The 17,689-nt window shown below is 46.8% G+C and overlaps 1 long non-coding RNA gene across 1 annotated transcript in view; it reads left to right on the top strand.

Annotated features, from left to right (window-relative positions):
- Window positions 1-17,689, top strand: part of LOC126201538 (uncharacterized) — a 227,401-nt gene that overhangs the window by 139,850 nt on the left and 69,862 nt on the right. The window contains exon 2 of the long non-coding RNA XR_007540187.1: window positions 8,635-8,692. This is a non-coding gene — a long non-coding RNA (uncharacterized LOC126201538). The remainder of the gene's footprint in view (window positions 1-8,634; window positions 8,693-17,689) is intronic.

Below are 17,689 nucleotides of genomic sequence, written 5' to 3'. Positions count from 1 at the left end.
GTGTGATACGCGAGTCACAGCCGACAAGTGCCGCTGGAGAGTGCTGCAGTCGCAAATCGCGAGGAGCACATCCCGTGTAATACACCAACTCCTTTAGGAGTGTACCAACCACGTCAGAGACCACGTCCGAAGTGCTTCACGTCGACAAACGCGCCCCGTGTGTGGTCGTCATTAGCTGTCGCGCAGATCGTAGATGTAGATGTAGACGTAGAGCCACCATCGACAGCTATCAGTGACGGGTTCTGGAGAACTGGAACGCTTGCGGCACGGCTATTTTTAGGCGGGGGAGGGCAGCAGCCTGCCGTAAGCTGAGAGCTAGGCCCGCGGCTGCGGTCGCGGCTCCGCCATTTTCCGATCGTCGCCTCTTGCGCCACGTTACGTCAGCGCCGACCCGGCTGGTCTTTCAGCAGCGCGCCTGCGCACTGGGTCTCTCTTCCCTTGTGCACTCTGCCAGCCTGATGCCCCGCTCACGGCGGCCGGCCGTTGTGGCCGAGCGGTTCTAGGCGCTTCAGTCTGGAACCGCGCGACCGCTACGGTCGCAGGTTCGAATCCTGCCTCGGGCATAGATGTGTGTGATGTCCTTAGGTTAGTTGGGTTTAAGTAGTTCTAAGTTCTAGGGGACTGATGACCTCAGATGTTAAGTCCCATAGTGCTCAGAGCCATTTGAACCATTCGCTCACGGGCGGCGTCATTCAAATCTTGATTGCCTCCTACACGGGCCGCTTTCTTGTTTCAATCGACTACTAGTACAATTAAAGACCGCCGCAAAATTCGTAATGGGAGTTCTTGACAAAAGTCGCATGGCTGATTCTCCACACTCCTGAGGACTGAAAGCATAGGTAAAGTCTCTCCCAAATATTCCAAAAAAATCTTCATTTCTTTGGTCGAGAAAATATATCAACTACAATACCTGACAAAAAAAATAGAAACATCGAGAAGTTATGGTCAAATGTCAACGGTACTTAGCATACATAACCACCCCTGGGGCCGTAATAACGGCCTTGATACGCCTGGGCATTGAGTCAAACAGAGCTTGGATGGCGTGTGCAGGTACAGCTGCCCATGCGGCTTCAACACGATACCACAGTTCATCAAGAGTATTGACTGGCGTATTGTGACGTAAACTACACTACTGGCCATTAAAATTGCTACACCTAGAAGAAATGCAGATGATAAACGGGTATTCATTGGACAAATATACACTCCTGGAAATGGAAAAAAGAACACATGGACACCGGTGTGTCAGACCCACCATACTTGCTCCGGACACTGCGAGAGGGCTGTACAAGCAATGATCACACGCACGGCACAGCGGACACACCAGGAACCGCGGTGTTGGCCGTCGAATGGCGCTAGCTGCGCAGCATTTGTGCACCGCCGCCGTCAGTGTCAGCCAGTTTGCCGTGGCATACGGAGCTCCATCGCAGTCTTTAACACTGGTAGCATGCCGCGACAGCGTGGACGTGAACCGTATGTGCAGTTGACGGACTTTGAGCGGGGGCGTATAGTGGGCATGCGGGAGGCCGGGTGGACGTACCGCCGAATTGCTCAACACGTGGGGCGTGAGGTCTCCACAGTACATCGATGTTGTCGCCAGTGGTCGGCGGAAGGTGCACGTGCCCGTCGACCAGGGACCGGACCGCAGCGACGCACGGATGCACGCCAAGACCGTAGGATCCTACGCAGTGCCGTAGGGGACCGCACCGCCACTTCCCAGAAAATTAGGGACACTGTTGCTCCTGGGGTATCGGCGAGGACCATTCGCAACCGTCTCCATGAAGCTGGGCTACGGTCCCGCACACCGTTAGGCCGTCTTCCGCCCACGCCCCGACATCTTGCAGCCCGCCTCCAGTGGTGTCGCGACAGGCGTGAATGGAGGGACGAATGGAGACGTGTCGTCTTCAGCGATGAGAGTCGCTTCTGCCTTGGTGCCAATGATGGTCGTATGCGTGTTTGGCGCCGTGCAGGTGAGCGCCACAATCAGGACTGCATACGACCGAGGCACACAGGGCCAACACCCGGCATCATGGTGTGGGGAGCGATCTCCTACACTGGCCGTACACCACTGGTGATCGTCGAGGGGACACTGAATAGTGCACGGTACATCCAAACCGTCATCGAACCCATCGTTCTACCATTCCTAGACCGGCAAGGGAACTTGCTGTTCCAACAGGACAATGCACGGCCGCATGTATCCCGTGCCACCCAACGCGCTCTAGAAGGTGTAAGTCAACTACCCTGGCCAGCAAGATCTCCGGATCTGTCCCCCATTGAGCATGTTTGGGACTGGATGAAGCGTCGTCTCACGCGGTCTGCACGTCCAGCACGAACGCTGGTCCAACTGAGGCGCCAGGTGGAAATGGCATGGCAAGCCGTTCCACAGGACTACATCCAGCATCTCTACGATCGTCTCCATGGGAGAATAGCAGCCTGCATTGCTGCGAAAGGTGGATATACACTGTACTAGTGCCGACATTGTGCATGCTCTGTTGCCTGTGTCTATGTGCCTGTGGTTCTGTCAGTGTGATCATGTGATGTATCTGACCCCAGGAATGTGTCAATAAAGTTTCCCCTTCCTGGGACAATGAATTCACGGTGTTCTTATTTCAATTTCCAGGGGTGTATTATACTAGAACTGACATGCGATTACATTTTCACACAATTTGGGTGTATAGATCCTGAGAAATCAGTACTCAGAACAACCACCTCTGGCCGTAATAACGGCCTTGATACGCCTGGGCATTGAGTCAAACAGAGCTTGGATGGCATGTGCAGGTACAGCTGCCCATGCGGCTTCAACACGGTACCACAGTTCATCAAGAGTATTGACTGGCGTATTGTGACGAGCCAGTTGCTCGGCCACCATTGACCAGACATTTTCAGTTGGTGAGAGATCTGGAGAATGTGCTGGCCAGTGCAGCAGTCGAACATTTTCTGTATCCAGAAAGGCCCTTACAGGACCTGCAACATGCGGTCGTGCATTATCGTGCTGAAATGTAGGATTTCGCAGGTATCGATTGAAGGGTAGAGCCACGGGTCGTATCTGAAATGTAACGTCCACTGTTCAAAGTGCCGTCAGTGAGAAGAAGAGGTGACCGAGACTTGTAACCAATGGCACCCCATACCATCACGCCGGGTGATACGCCAGTATCGCGAAGACGAATACACGCTTCCAAGTGCGTTCACCGCGATGTCGCCAAACACGGATGCGACCATTATGATGCAGTAAATAGAACCTGGATTCACCCGAAAAAATGACGTTTTGCCATTCGTGCACCCAGGTTCGTCGTTGAGTACACCATCGCAGGCGCTCCTGTCAGTGGTGCAGCGTCAAGGGTAACCGGAGCCATGGTCTCCGAGCTAGTAGTCTATGCTGCTGCAAACGTCGTCGAACTGTACGTGCAGATGGTTGTTGACTCAGGGATCGAGACGTGGCTACACGATCCGTTACAGCCATGCGGATAAGATGCCTGTCATCTCGACTGCTAGTGACACGAGGCCGTTGGGATCTAGTACGGCGTTCCGTATTACCCTCCTGAACCCACCGATTCCATATTCTGCTAACAGCCATTGGATCTCGACCAACGCGAGCAGCAATGTCGCGATACGATAAACCGCAATCGCGATAGGCGACAATCCGACATTTGTCAAATTCGGAAACGTGATGGTATGCATTTCTCCTCCTTACACGAGGGATCACAACAACGTTTCACCAGGCAACGCCGGTCAACTGCTGTTTGTGTATGAGTAATCGGTTGGAAACTTCCCCATATCAGCACGTTGTAGGTCTCGCCACCGTCGCCAACCTTGTGTGAATGCTCTGAAAAGCTAATCATTTGCATATGACAGTATCTTCTTCCTGTCGGTTAAATTTCGCGTCTGTAGCACGTCATTTTCGTGGTGTAGCAATTTTAATGGGCTAGAGTGTACATATTAAAGTCTGGGTGCCCTTTGACAAGTAGAACCAGAGTAGCTTAGTGGTGTCCGTGTTTAGTTTTGATACCCGGGCTGGTAGAGTACATAAGGGTCGCGAACAACGTCATGTGTTGAGTGATCACTGTGAAGGATACGGACCTGTCGCGTACTCGTTCGAGACACGTTATCAGCATCTGACAGATTCCGAAAGGGGCCTCTTTGTGGGGCTTCATGTTAGTGGCTGGTCGAATCGTGCAGTAACTACACTCCTCGAAATGGAAAAAAGAACACATTGACACCGGTGTGTCAGACCCACCATACTTGCTCCGGACACTGCGAGAGGGCTGTACAAGCAATGATCACACGCACGGCACAGCGGACACACCAGGAACCGCGGTGTTGGCCGTCGAATGGCGCTAGCTGCGCAGCATTTGTGCACCGCCGCCGTCAGTGTCAGCCAGTTTGCCGTGGCATACGGAGCTCCATCGCAGTCTTTAACACTGGTAGCATGCCGCGACAGCGTGGACGTGAACCGTATGTGCAGTTGACGGACTTTGAGCGGGGGCGTATAGTGGGCATGCGGGAGGCCGGGTGGACGTACCGCCGAATTGCTCAACACGTGGGGCGTGAGGTCTCCACAGTACATCGATGTTGTCGCCAGTGGTCGGCGGAAGGTGCACGTGCCCGTCGACCAGGGACCGGACCGCAGCGACGCACGGATGCACGCCAAGACCGTAGGATCCTACGCAGTGCCGTAGGGGACCGCACCGCCACTTCCCAGCAAATTAGGGACACTGTTGCTCCTGGGGTATCGGCGAGGACCATTCGCAACCGTCTCCATGAAGCTGGGCTACGGTCCCGCACACCGTTAGGCCGTCTTCCGCTCACGCCCCAACATCGTGCAGCCCGCCTCCAGTGGTGTCGCGACAGGCGTGAATGGAGGGACGAATGGAGACGTGTCGTCTTCAGCGATGGGAGTCGCTTCTGCCTTGGTGCCAATGATGGTCGTATGCGTGTTTGGCGCCGTGCAGGTGAGCGCCACAATCAGGACTGCATACGACCGAGGCACACAGGGTCAACACCCGGCATCATGGTGTGGGGAGCGATCTCCTACACTGGCCGTACACCACTGGTGATCGTCGAGGGGACACTGAATAGTGCACGGTACATCCAAACCGTCATCGAACCCATCGTTCTACCATTCCTAGACCGGCAAGGGAACTTGCTGTTCCAACAGGACAATGCACGTCCGCATGTATCCCGTGCCACCCAACGTGCTCTAGAAGGTGTAAGTCAACTACCCTGGCCAGCAAGATCTCCGGATCTGTCCCCCATTGAGCATGTTTGGGACTGGATGAAGCGTCGTCTCACGCGGTCTGCACGTCCAGCACGAACGCTGGTCCAACTGAGGCGCCAGGTGGAAATGGCATGGCAAGCCGTTCCACAGGACTACATCCAGCATCTCTACGATCGTCTCCATGGGAGAATAGCAGCCTGCATTGCTGCGAAAGGTGGATATACACTGTACTAGTGCCGGCATTGTGCATGCTCTGTTGCCTGTGTCTATGTGCCTGTGGTTCTGTCAGTGTGATCATGTGATGTATCTGACCCCAGGAATGTGTCAATAAAGTTTCCCCTTCCTGGGACAATGAATTCACGGTGTTCTTATTTCAATTTCCAGGAGTGTAGATTCGTGGCACGTTCGGACGTGAGAGAGGCTCTATGTTGGACTGCATGAGAGCATAAAGATAGGCGTACTGGTCACGCTTCCGGTGGACCACATCTGGCCACCACAACGGAGGACCAACGTATTGTTCACCGAGTACACTGCAGCCCCCGCGCCTGGCATCCGAGGACAAGTAACAGACTCCCTGCAACATTGTGTGGGTCATCGTGTATCATTGGAATGGGGAATTACCATCATATGCATAGGCTGCCGTTGACACCACAATACAAACGGCTGCGTGTAGAGTTGTGCGGCGACTTGGAAGCGTAGGTGTCGCATTTTGCTCAGCAGTGAATGTCGTAGTGCTGTACGACCACGGTCGACCATCGTTAGCGTGTTTGGTAACGACCTGGGGAAACACCTCATTCTTCCAATGTTTTCGAGACGCATAGCGAGTTACTCTGGTATCACGGCATGGGGGCTCCTTGCGCCTAATAGTTCCCAGAGACCATATGTGTTTACAAAAATGACGGTATACATGTGATGTGTTACGACAGTGGAAGGAAACTGTGACCACTGGAGGTAATCTACTGTACGTATTTTATTTTTATCGTAAGACATACGTTTAGTTTTTTTGTAAAAAAAAACGCCAAATTCATGTTCTGAAACAGTGTTTTGTTTCTCCACTAGACAGCGCAACAAGTTCCTCCAGAAATCGCAACGCGACACACACATATCATATTAACAAATGTAAATCCACCTAAAGACGAAAGTTTAAACCTTCGAAACGCGTCATGGAGATAAATAAACAGTGACTAGTAACAGTACAGTTGTTGTTTCATTCGATGTCTGCTTGTTGTTGAAGTATTCCCACGGCCAGCAACATCCCCAGATCTATCCCCATAGAACATGTGTAGGACCAGCAGGGACATCACTTCCGTTCCAGTGCCAGCATCCAGGGTATCAAACACCAGTTGTGGGCAGCTTGCGCCACCAGATGTTGTAACGGTCTTGTGACACCCTTACCTACAGAATAAGTGCACGTATCCAGACCACATGGGGTATAACGCGGTACTTATAAACGGTTAGTAGATTTGTCTCAGTTTTGTAAACACTGAAATAACGTCACATACCCTCTCATCCTCTGAAGTTTCATTTTGTTTCCTCTTTCCCTTCTCGGTGTAATACTCTTCTTGTCAGGCGCTGCAGTTACAAAATTAGAGGAGTTAATTAGAGCCTTTTTACTTTCTCCTTTGTATCTCTTTTCTTTCTGATTTTTATTTAATCGTATGATGATTTTATACAATATACAGTTGATAAAAGACAAGTGATTTTATACAATATACATACGATATAAGACTTTATTAAACCTTAAAGACTGTCTTTCTCAACCAATTAATTAAGCTGGGCGTGAAAGTGAACAAGTCGTCGGGAATTCCAGGGTATGAATGAAGTGGACCGTTGGAATAGATGTTTAATTGTCTGCTCTTCTTGATTGTGTTCATACATTGGTGAACTGATCCAGCCCTATTTGTACCTGAAGTAGTTACAACAACCATGTCCAGTCCTTAACCTTTTGAAGCGGCACCAGAGGTGCCTCGGTAGGTCAAAACGTTTTGGCTTCTTTGTGGGATCAAGGTGATGGGCTCTTGTTCCCAATGTTTTTGTTGACCATTCATGCTTCCAGCTTTCATTTACATCAAAACCATCCGCGATGACTTGTCCTGCAGTAACACTTGCTGGTCTTCTTGATCGCAATCGTTGCTGTGGCGGATGACAGAATTCCTGGTGCAGTGGTAGAGAGAGAGGGTGATGCAGAGATTTTCTTGGCCTCCCTCAGCAGAGCTTGTTTCCGCCTTAAGTGAGGTGGCGGGATGTGACTCAATACAGGTAACCAGTGGCATGGGGTTGATTTGATGGAACCAGTAATGCAGCGCATTTGTGTCTACCTTCTCCACATGTACACTTTCCAACCAGACAGGTGCACAGTACTCGGCAGCAGAGTACACAAGACTGATGCCAGTTAAACGCAGACAGTCAGCAGAGGTTCCCCAGGTGGTACCACTGAGCTTATGTAGTATGTTGTTCCTTGCAGCAACTTTATGAGAAAGATTGGTGATGTGCTCTTTGTAGCTCAAGGTTCTATCTACGGTGATTCCGAAATATTTTGGGAAAGAACTGTACCTCAACGTTTGTCCACTGAGAAGAACCCTTGGTTTGTAGTTCGCAGCACGATTCGCTAGATGGAAACAAGAGACTTCAGTTTTTGATGTGCTTGCGGTCTTAAAGAAAGTTGACATCTTCTCCAGACCCACCGTAAGAATTCGTTCACCATCTTCGAAATTACTACTCTGTGCTACCAGATTGCCAAATAACACTGAAAACTACATTTTTCCTTCAACAGACCAGATTTTTCATTCAAAAGTCGTTGATATGTTTCCGCTCTTATGTATACATTGTGCAATCTCCTTTTTTCTTAAGGTATTGTAAAACGTAAATATCTTTTTGCTTTCGGATATTTCTGACGGAAGAACACTAGCAGGAAAGATACCAGGCTGGCAAGCAACCTTTTTAATATGTCACGAACAAAAACAAACTACAAAATAAAAGTCAAGAAGACACAAAAGCACAAAATTATTATTGTAACAGCAGTGAGCTCAGCGAGAAAAGGTCAGCCTCCGATAACAGCAGGCGACACCAGCGTCCCCTGTACGCATGTGCAATTTGCAGCATATTCAAAACCTTAGAACTCCACACCTGGGCATTCACTTGATTATTGACGTAACTGATCTACTTGCAAAGTTGTTGGCGGCCGATATACCGCAAGCACGTGACGCACAGCCTCAGCGAATAGTCAGTTTTTACGTGAAAGCCGCTCGTATACAAAGGGCATTACTGAGGTACACTCGCTTTCAGCTGTACTGTCTCCTGTAGGAATATGTGACGCTTCTTTTTAAAAACTCTGTAAATTATAAAAGTGCTATTGCATTTGACTGCCCGATTATATGATAGCGGATAGCTGTAAATGAACAACACTATCTTTTCTGTTTCAGATGCAGTCCTCATTTACGTCCAAGCAGCTGTGACTCATCGTTCTGAAACGCATACGCCGTGAGTACTTGTAAATACAAACATTCTTGGTAAGGCGAGTGGAAAAATTCATTTTATTTTTCGTGCATAGACTGGTACACTGGGCCGACTGAAGTAACACGGGAGTAACGTTCCCATTTTCATTCGCCTTCATTTAACAACTGAGTATTTATAATCTCTTGTGATAATTTGTGAACGTCATCTTTAATCACTACAAATCCAACACTTTTGCGAGGAACGACTGGCAAGGAATACGTCAGTAAAAAGTTTAGCGCTCCGTTCGTTCCTTACTCTTTGCATTCAGAAAATCCACTGACGAACAGACCACACAACGGAACTCCTAGACTATACTGGAGACCTAATTGGATAACTGTAGTAAGTTATGAAACTGTATGCATGTTTGCAGATGGGGATATTCAGCTGCCACACAACTGTTAAAATTGATGGTGAACCTGCAGATGTCATTCATTTTGCACAATTCGCTTTGCTACTAGTTTCAGTCAAATGACCATTATCAAGCATAAGCCTAAAACGAACATGTCAAATCAATAGAAATTACACAATTTACAGATGAAATATAAAGTTAAATAGTGTATCACTTATTAGCACAAACGGCTGGAAAATTATACCATAATAGCAGTATATTGCTCTTTTTAGCCCACCATAGCACAAAAAAAAATTTTTTTACAGTGATAGCTGCGTACAGTAGTTATCGTGAAGAAGCAATGTTCACAGTTACAATTAGTAACACACTGACAGACGTAATCAGTCAAAACATTCAAGGATACAGTCAAAGACAACGCCATATCAAAGACAATAACTACAGTACATGCTAGCAATAGCAGTATCAACTTAACAAGAGATACATTATAAACTTTGCTTCCATGTAAACACTGTTCATTAGTGAGATAGACTACATACGTAGAAACGTAATGCATCAAGAAATGCCATACAGGCGATATTTGTAATCTGCCAGTACATCGTAACTGCCGAAAAGAAACCGGCTTAAACTATAGAAAGCTATTTATTGACATAAGATGAATTTTGAATATTACAAAACATCCCAACTGCCCTAAAATAAGTCCCCTAGAACATAGCATCTTAGGATGCTGCTAAGTTAACAGATAAAAACCAAAATAGCTTATACTAGCAAGTAAACATCAGCTCACAAAATGATGCATCTGTAAAATTACATGTACAGTGTGAATAACAACAACGCTAATCTCACATAGTATTCTATACAAAACCACATTACGTCAGTAACCTGCAGTCCTCATGAACACTGAAATTAAAACTTAAGCGCACTTTTAATTCTATGCACCCACTGGAAGACGTGGGGGAGAAGGCTTTCTTTTGCTTTTTATTTTCTTTCTTTATTTTTATCAAAATTACAGACCACCTCTAGGAACTGTCGTCCAAAATGAAACGTTGCAAGACATAGGATACCAGGGGGGTTTACTAGGTCGGGAATGGATCTAAGGGCTCATGCCTAACCATCAGAAGAACTGAATGTAGAAGACGAGTAGAAAACATAGTGTGGAAAGCAAAGATCTTGCAGTAGAAGAGATGCCTTTCACAGTAGCGACGATAAAGAAGTGCTCACAGCTCTTAAAGTATCCATTTTAGAGCCCATCACGATACTTTTTTCCTTCGAATGATCGTTCCTACAATATCCCTGAGTATTGCCATCATAGGGGAACGGTGCACTGAAAATTTAGAAAAAAACGCGTTGCTCTTTTTACGACTTGTTATGACTAAGTGGCAATTAATGACAAATTGGAGGTTGAAGTGTTTAGGACATCCTAGCAACATAAACGTAAGTTTCGACTATACCTATAAACTGCCGTGTACAGGACAGAGGCGTGTAATAGTGAACTGACAGGTTGTTGGTTCGTATCCTGATTTCTGCAACAATTTTTATCCTCACCCTGAATTCTGAAGTCGTAAAATTCATCAGCCCGGAACGTGCGTAACATTTCGTCGTTGGATCCTTCGACGTGACCACTGTTCCTTCGCGAGTTTCTCCACTGATCTCCTTCGACACCAAACAGAAGTAAAGCAGCTATTTTACGCGGGTTCGTTTTCGGTTGTGTGTCAGATACAGCCGACAACTGCCGGTGGAGAGCGCAGCTGTCTCACGTTCCGTGTGAGGTGCAGCGGCTTGTTTCTAAGCGTGCACCAACTACCTTGAGAACCACCTTCAAGCGTACTTGGCGAGCCGTGCGAGGACGGCTTTACCTGCTATAGGCGAAGGAGGCGCGGCCGCAGAGCTGCAGTGGAACTCGCAGCGGCGCTTACCGGCTGGCGCCGATGACGTAAGCGGCGTGTGCCGGCAGCCGTAGTGCTTGCCCCTCCCTCGCAGCCAGCCACGGCCGCCGCGGGGCGACAGCCAAGGGCGTCGTCTGTTGGTAAACACGACTGCGGCACTTGCATACTACACTGAAGTCTCTCTTCACCGGCGCAAATTTCATTCTGTGAGGGGCGTTCAATAAGTAATGCAACACAGCATTTTCTTGGCCAATTTCGCTGGAAAAAATGCGGACTATGTTGTGGGATGTCATGTAATTATCCCGCCTCAGCCTCTACAGTTTGATAAAGTCCCAATAGGTAGCGCCGCTACACGTAACATTCAAAATGGCGTCTGTTACGGATGTACGTTGCAAGTAGAGAGTTGTCATTGAGTCTACTTTGGCAGGAAACCGGACCGCCGCACATATTCAGAGATGCTTGCGGAATGTATACGGACACCTGGCAATGAACAAAAGCACGGTGAGTCGCTGGGCGTGGTAGGTGTCATCATCGCAACACGGTCGTGCAAACCTGACGCCTGCAATTTTGAATCATGCAGACATTGTCATTCGAGGTGATCGGTGGTTTACAATCAAATACCTCGATTTTGTTTCGATATATTGATACATGTATACTTTTCGAAACAATATTGCTGCATATAAGAGATATTTTCTCCCAACCGATATATCGATATCAAAATGACAATATTGGCTGCCGATATTTTTATCTCATATTGTATTTTTTCACAATTTTCGGTCAATATTAGAAGTTGTTCTTTTGCAATTGTAGTAGGACATAATGTTACTTACACTGTGTGAAGGAGTCTTAATACTTTTTGAGCTTTCATCACGTCCAGTCTTTCTCTTTGAATGTGTGAAGCAAGTAGAGTTGTTACAAAAAAAGAAGTCCGATTGCACTGGATGGTGGAGGTGGTACGTTCCTATGGGACCAGACTGCTGAGATCATCGGTCCCTAGGCTTAAAAACTACGTAATCTAACTGGACAACACACACACCCATGCTCGAGGGACGACTCGAACCTGCGACGGGGCAGAGGGGTGCGATTACGCAGAGGAGTGGCAGTGTGAATGGAATAACAAGATTTACTTTTATTACGTAACTAGTGTGCTACTTCTCCACATTGGCATTCTTCAAAAACAGTTGCTGAAAATGATGAAAAAAAATCTGAATGACAAGACTCGTCTTTGCGGTGCATAGAGGCGTGTGACGGGAAACAGAAACTGTAATGTTTAGCTTCACCGCGCAGTTTTGACACTATAACTGCTAGGTCGCTGACGTCGGCAGAAATGAAAAAAAGCAGGGAAGTCGACATGAAGTGTTCCGCACAAATCCGATATGTGACGAAACCGACCGGCAAACCCATCGGAAAACTTTTACAGAGCCACTTACATGCTGTTACCATTGTTAAAAAAGAGGTTATCGCCAATGGTGAACGTGCATTGTTTTTGTGGTGTCACCGCTAGACACCACACTTGCTAGGTGGTAGCTTAAATCGGCCGCGGTCCATTAGTACATGTCGGACCCGCGTGTCGCCACTGTCAGGATCGCAGACCGAGCGCCACCACAAGGCAGGTCTCGAGAGACTGACTAGCACTCGCCCCAGTTGTACGACGACTTTGCTAGCGACTAGACTGACGAAGCCTTTCTCTCATTTGCCGAGAGACAGTTAGAATAGCCTTCAGCTAAGTTAATGGCTACGACCTAGCAAAGCGCCATTAACCATTTGTAACGTTGCATGTACCTCCAGATAGAGTCTCACTTGTATCATCCAGAATGCTGTATACCAAAGGACGATATAAAAGTTAAGTGTTCTAGTAGCTACGTTCTTTTCTTTATCACATTCATCACGTATCCTGTTCCAGACTTAACGCCAGACGGCGTGAGTTGACGCGTGCCCTTTCGGCTACTTCACTGTGGACTGCCTGCCTTAACAGTCCACTACAGTTTTCCTTTCAGTTCTTGCTCTGAGGGGGTAGGCAAGATGCTATCTTGTTGATGTACAGAATAACTAATTAAAAATCGACGCTAAAATATATAGCTCTAATACCGGCAGTATATTTACAATGTGCAGCCGATACTTTTATAAGCCGGTAAGTTGACATTTTTTCTGTCGATGTCTCCGTATACCGATTCGTTTTTCGATGCCACGAGAGCAGATAATCATTTTTTTAAAATACCGATACATCAGGTTCCCGGTAATTTAAAAATAACAACAATTCTAGTGCTGGCAAAGTGGTCCACCAGATTGAGTGAGAAACCTTAAGTATTCAGATGAAAGCTGAAAGATTTCCTTATGGCACACTCCTATTTTTTACAGGAGTTCCTTCCAGTAGTTGAGAATGTTACTCTACGATGTGTTATTCATTTTTGTAGTCTGTTTCTTCGTGTTTTACTAATTCTTTAATTCTTTGTATATAAATTTTATGATCAGCATTCTGTTAATTATGTGTTGACGTACGTTCCAACCACGTAGCTTTGGCTGGTATAGGGCCATGGAACGTGAAAGAAATTTAAAAAAAAGGGGAATATCAATGGTGAGATTCGCTTGTGACATTCCTGTCCTCAGTGAAAGTGATGAATAATTGTAGGATCTGTCGAATGGAATGATCAGAATGTCTTGATAGTAAACTCAAAAAAAGTAATGAGGAGCCACACCAATGATAGCGATAAGCTTCACATCAAAATTGCGGAGATCATGAAGCAGACGAAACGAAGGAATTTTGCTACCTAGAAAGCAAAATAACACACAGCAGACGGAGCGAGGAAGAGATAAAAGTCAGACTAGATTAGATGAAGAGGGCATTTCTGGGCCACAAAAGTCTCAAAGTATCAAACACCGGTCTTAATTTGAGGAATAAATCTCTGCGAATGTACGTCGGAGCGCAGCGTTGTATGGCAGTGAATCATGGACTGTAAAAAAAACTGGAAAAGAAGATAATCGAATCGTTTGAGATGTGGGAGTAGTAAAGGATGTTGAAAATTAGATGAACTGATAAGAAACGAGGAGGTTCTCCGCAGAATCGGGGAAAAAAACATGTTGAACTCCTGTAAAGAATAGGAGTGTGCCGTAAGGAAACCTTTCAGCTTTGATTCGAATACTTAAGGTTCCTCACTCAATCTGGTGGACGACTGTGTCAACACTAGAATTGTTGTTATATTTAAAATTACCGGGAATCCAATGTATTGACATTTTTTTTAAAAAAAATATGATTATCTGCTCTCGTGGTATCGAAAAACGTATCGGTATACGGAGATATCGGCGGAAAAAATGTCGACGTACCGGCTTATGAAAGTATCCGCTGCACATTGTAGATATACTGACGATTGTGAGCTATATATTTAAGTGTTGATTTTTTTAATTAGATATTCTGTACATCAACAAGGTAGCATCTTGCCTACCCCTTAGAGCAAGAACTGAAAGGCAAACAATGCACGTTCACGTTGAGATAGTGGAAGGTTCCTCGTCGTCTAATACATGGTCTCGCACCTGCCATCTATTTGGCCCAATGAAGGATGCACTCCGCGGGAAGCAGTATGTGGATGATGGGGAGGTTATTTATGCAGCAAGACGTTGCCTCCGACGTCGACAAGTAGAGTGGTACCATGCTGCCACACGGACCCTGCCCATAAGGTGGCGTAAGACCGTCGCACTGAATGGAGATTATGTTGAAAAATTGGGTTCTGTAGCCAAAGGAGTGGGAAATAATGTGGTGTATTGGAATACTGAATAAAACCAACACACAAAATTTGTTGAATTACTTATTGAACGCCCTTCGTGCGTCTAACCAGCGGAAAATGCTCCTATCGGATTACAAAGAACGAGACTATGCTCCAGTTTGTTAAAAGTCTCTAACTGAAAAGTGGGGTACCGGCTCCTCATTCTATCTTCCTCGACACTTTTAAAAATTTTCCCAAAAAGTTTTTACATGCGAACATACCGCGCTCTTCTTACCTTGCATCTCACCTTTACTTCACACAAGCTCCCCTAACAGTAGCTCGTCCACGTCCACTAGTCCTTCACTGTAAGTCGCTCGTACCCATCCACTCTCATTTGCCCAGTCTCACTCACTCATTCAGCTCCACCCATTGTCTTCATGTTTTTCTGACTCTCTGTCACTATCTCCTGTCTCATAACCACAGTCTCCTTCTTTCTGTCCTACTACTATAGTCTTCTCTCATTATCACTGTCTCCTTCTTGCTCTCTCGTACTACTGTCTCATTCATTCCCTCTCACTGCTCTTGTCTCATCTCATTGTTATTATCTGTCTCATACTCGTTGTCACTGTCATAAATTCACTGGCTCTCACTCACTTACACTTTCTCCTTCTCTTCACTCCTCTCCCACTCATTCACTCTCTTCGTAGCAGTGTTCTCTACGTTCCACTGCCTGTAGAGTTGACACATAACCTAAACAGCTTTTGCTCTAACGTAAAATCAACCAGCGGAACCAACTTATGCCTACATGCTGTCACTGGTACATGTAAACCAAATGAGGGCAGGTGTGTACATTGGAAAACAGCAGACGGACGTGCACGCTTTGCGGCACCGCTATCGCTCCGTCACGCGTCACCAGAAACCCGACTTCCGCGTTCCCACTGCCACACCAGACAGCAACGTCAACACTATTCTGCGCTACGTCACCATGGGTCCAGCCGTCGCTCGCTCACCGCGCTGCAACACGTGGTCCCAGTCACGCACGCTTGTCAGATAGGTGGCGGTCAGCTGTTGGTGCCTGCCGATAAAGCACGTATATTCACTAATCAGACAGCTGCTGCTCACACTGCATTGCTTCGTCCTGGAGGCCTTATATTCGAAACGTTAGTCGGCACACATCGGGAGCTGGAATTACTGTGTCGTCTTTCGGACAAAAAGCACTCCATTTCTAAATAGCACACATGTTACCTTGCAACCATTCCAGTCAAAAGTGAAAGAATATTTTGCGGATATACATTACTGGCCGAAAGTTAAGACAAATGAAGAAACTGCAGCACTGTTCTGAAAGAGTTGTTTGCTATCTTCTGTCCGAAAATTGGCTTGATGTAGCTCTCCACGTAAGTCCAACCCTTTGCAAGCCTGTTCATCTCAGAACAACTACTGCAACCTACATTCAGTGGAACATGTTTATGGTAACCAAGCCTCAGTCTCCCTCTACAACCATACCCCACTTCCCCAACACTTCCCTTTCTCTCCATTACGAAACCGATGATTCTTTGATGCCTCAAGAAGTGTCCTATGAACCTACCATTACTTTTAATTAACTTCTATCAATATCAGCCAGCTAAACTACTCTTTAAATGTTTTTTATTTTTTTAATCCCTTACGGTGACTCCATTTCGGCATACATGTGTCTAAGGTATGGAGAAAGTACAGAGAGACGGAAAATGTGAATGTTAGTCCTCGCAGTGGTCGTCCTCGTATGACAACACCGAAGCAGGATCGCTTCCTCCAGCTGTAGCGGCTCGCAGGCGCCCAATATCAACTGCCAGAAATATTGTATTTGACTTCCCCACGCAATAGGGATTCGTATCTCAAACCAAACAGCGCGTAGAAGAGTGCAGCAATGTGGTCTTCATTCCAGAAGACCAATCAGAAGTTTTGCACTGAATCAACGGAACCGATGCAATCGAAGGAAGTGGTCTCTTGCGCAACAACGTTGGATCACTGCAGAATGGAGTGATGTCATGATTGCTGAGGAGGCCATGATTGGTTTGCGACCGGACACTAGACGTGTTAGGGTTTGGAGAAGCGCTAGACGACACCGGGAACGGCGATACATTCAGGAAGTCCATCCGTTTGCAGGTGGAATTATAATGATCTGGGCGGCAATAATGATGGGACGGAGACCCTCTAATTCCGATCTATGACAATCTGATTGGTCCCCGATACCTCCAAGAGGTACTACAAACGACTGTAAGCCTAGAAACGTGAAGTTGGTGACAGTTTCATCCTAGTCGATGACAATGCAAGACTACACCGTACTCTAGCAGTGTCTCGGTATCTTCAAAGATTCAACATCAGCCGAATGCATTGGCCAGCACAGTCCCCAGACATGAATGCAGTTGAGCACGCATGGGACCTCTCGAAGGTGACCACCGCACAGCGTCCGAACCCACCTGACAGTGATCTGGACCTGACTAAAGTTGCCATTGAGGAGTGGGACCTCGTACCACAAGATAAAGAGTTGATATTCTCATCCATAGCATGCCCTGCAGAGTGGAAGATTCATCCGTGTGCGGGGAGGACATACTTACTACGAAAGACTGATAATCATCATCATGAGTTTCAAATTTTCACTGTTTTTTTTTTTTTCAAGATCTATTCTTACGAGACTGCTTTTTTTGTAATGACTTTTTGTAACTAATCAGAAGGAATTGTGTTTCGTTTGTTAATAAGGGGCCGTGCGGTTCTAAGCGCTTCAGTTTGGAACCGCGTGACCGCTACGGTCGCAGGTTCGAATCCTGCCTCGGGCATGGATGTGTGTGATGTCCTTAGGTTAGTTAGGTTTAAGTAGTTCTAAGTTCTAGGGGACTGATGACCTCAGTAGTTAAGTCCCATGGCGCCAGAGCCATTTGAACCGTTTGTTAATAAGGTATTGTACAAACGTCAATGGGTGTACAGTACTATAAGAAGTCATTGTAGTAAAATGACACTCCAAACTTTTGTTGACGTGTGTAGTATACAGAGTTGTCCATTTCCGGCAAGAACGACA

The sequence above is a fragment of the Schistocerca nitens genome, chromosome 1 (assembly GCF_023898315.1).
Source record: "Schistocerca nitens isolate TAMUIC-IGC-003100 chromosome 1, iqSchNite1.1, whole genome shotgun sequence".
NCBI classification, from domain to species: domain Eukaryota; kingdom Metazoa; phylum Arthropoda; class Insecta; order Orthoptera; family Acrididae; genus Schistocerca; species Schistocerca nitens.
This window is presented reverse-complemented; position numbering and strand designations above follow the sequence as displayed.